Source organism: Phalaenopsis equestris, unplaced genomic scaffold, assembly GCF_001263595.1.
Source record: "Phalaenopsis equestris unplaced genomic scaffold, ASM126359v1 Scaffold000323, whole genome shotgun sequence".
Taxonomy (NCBI): Eukaryota; Viridiplantae; Streptophyta; class Magnoliopsida; order Asparagales; family Orchidaceae; genus Phalaenopsis; species Phalaenopsis equestris.
The window spans coordinates 609,836-612,708 of NW_018164765.1; positions in this window are offsets into that span (position 1 = coordinate 609,836).

The window sequence follows — 2,873 nt, forward strand, 5'->3', positions numbered from 1 at the left end:
TATGAGCACAATATGATAACATGGTTTCATCATCCCTACATCAGTGCATTAAATATCGAAAACATGGTCAAGAAAATTGCATCAAGGGAGACCTACAACCATTTTCAGTGCATGAAGTTGATGTCCACGAAGACGCTGCCTACTACGCGCCTTACGCGCCTCCAAACAAGTATGTCTTCTCTCGTGAAGTTATCACAAACAAAGATGAAGATTAAGAAAAATCACAAAGAGGAGGTCATTCAACTCTGCTTCAGCGATCATCCACCACTCCCTTAGAACGAGTTGGTCAAGGTTTCTTTTAGTTCGTGCACCCCTTTAATGTACCCGAGGTTGAGGCCGGGGATGTGGACGAGGAAGGATCAGTTTACTTGTTGAACGGACAAGGTCAACTATCAACATTGGTGATGAAGACAGTTCTGAAGATGAAATAATAATGACATGAAGGAAGAGACCTCAGTACGATATATCCTTTGAAGATACAGAAAAGAATGAATATGAAACAATGTATGATCGGATAAACCACTATGTGAATGCTATGACCCTCACTCCGATTTTCCCTCAAAAGGTTGAGACTCAAAAGGTTAAAAGGTTGAGAGTTTAGAGGTCAAGGCTGTCTATAGGGTTGGTTCAAAGCCGATCAAATTTTACCTTGCTTCTACCTCTACTAAGCTTGAAAAACATGTAAATTTGGATGTTGATTCTAGTGAATTAATGGAATTTCCTTTCAGTTACTTCTTGCCTTGTGTTCAAAAGTTAATTTAATAGGGACACTAACTAAAATAAATGCCAAAAGATAAGTTTCAACTTTTGAAAAACAATGGATTGCTAAAATTCAAAATCCAAAATCGAAAGAGGATCTCAGATTTGGTACAGTCGGACAAGTTGATGATTCTGAATTTTGCATGGTTGTTACTGGGGAATCAGAAGAGGATTGCCTCGACATAGAGGATGAATCTACTCGGCAACCAATACATCGATAGAAGATGCTCCACCAAAATTTGAGGAGGAAATTAAATCTACTGGGGATAAATTGAAAGAGATTAATATCAGTACTGAAGAACGACCTCGGCCTACATTTATAAGTTCTCTACTTAATGATGAAAAATCTTCAGAATTGATCAAACTATTAACAGAATTCAAAGATTGCTTCGCATGGAGCTACAACGAAATGCGAGGACTATCAGCAGAGGTTACAATCAATAAACTTGGGCTGGACAAGAATATAACCCCGGTAAAACAAGCTCCCAGGTGAATGTGCATCGAAATAGAACAACAAGTCATCGCTAAGGTGAAGAAATTGATAGACGCCAACTTTATTTAAGAGGAGTAGTACCTCATATGGTTGGCTAACATTGTACCTGTTAATAAGAAAAATGGACAGATCTGTGTTTGATCTGTGTTTATGTCGACTTTATGTCGACTTCAGAGATTTGAACAAAGCATGTCCAAAAGATAAGTTTACACTACATATACCAGAGATGATGGTGGATATCTCTTTAACACATGAAATTTTCTCCTTCATGAATGGATCGTCGGGATACAACCAAATCAAGATGGCTCCCGAGGATGTAGCACTTACAACCTTCATAACACCTAACACCGATTGGAATTTATTGGAATCTTCTGCTACACAGTGATGTCGTTCGTCCTAAAGAACGTTGCAACAACATATCAGCGTGCAATGACGAAGATTTTTTATGACCTCATTCACAACCAAGTAGAATGTTACGTGGATTATTTGGTCATCAAAAGTAAACGGAAAATATACCATTTGTATGATTTTAGGATCATGTTTGAACGGTTAAGACGATATGACCTTAAAATGAATTCCTTAAAGTGCGCCTTCGGTGTTACCTCTGGGAAACTTCTGGGATTCATTGTCCGTCATCGGGGAGTCAAGATCGACCCGGATAAGATTAAATCTATCTTAGAAATACCTGCTCCTAAAACCTTGAAACAACTACTTTCCTTCCTCCAAGGGAAGTTGGCATATCTGAGACGCTTTATTTCTAATCTCTCAGGTAGGTGTCAGCCTTTATCGGCATTAATTAAAAAGGACGCCCAATTTATTTAGGAAGAAAAATGTCAGCAGGCTTTCGAGGATGTTAAGCAACATTTAATGACACCTCCTGTCTTAACAGCCCCTATCCCAGAGAAACCGTTGATACTTTATATTGCGGCTTTAGATGACTCTCTCGGAGCCCTCTTAGCCTCTTAGCCCTCTTAGCCCAAGTCAATGATGAGGGTAAAGAAAATGCGCTCTACTACTTGAGTCGTCACCTATTATTGATGGAGGGTATCTACCTATTGAGAAGCATTGTCTGACCTTAATTTTTGTAGCCCAAAAGCTTAGGCATTACATGCTTTCTCATAAGATTACCCTGATCTCGAAAGTTAATCCATTGCAATACTTGATGACCCGACCAACACTCTCCGGATGTCTAGCAAGATGGTCAATGATCTTATTGCTTATATAACTTTTGTTCCCCTCCGTGCTATCAAGGGACAGATACTAGCAGACTTTCTCGCTGTACACCCACTGCCAGCTGGGTCCTCTATCATTTATGAGTTACCAGACGAGCAAGTATTACAAAAGCAATTATCCAGTGCACAACGCTGGGAGATTTACTTTGATGGTGCTTCATAAGCTAGAAAAGACAAAGGATTAGGCACAGTTATACCAGGCAAAGCAGGGGTTGGTTTGATCTTTATCACACCAAATAAGGGTATGATGAGGTTCTCATACCACCTGACAGAGCCATGCACCAACAATAACGCAGAATATGAAGCTTTAATCACCGGGTTGGAAATGACAATCTCAATGGATATAACAAACATTGTCGTTTATGGCGACTCTCAACTCGTCATCCAGC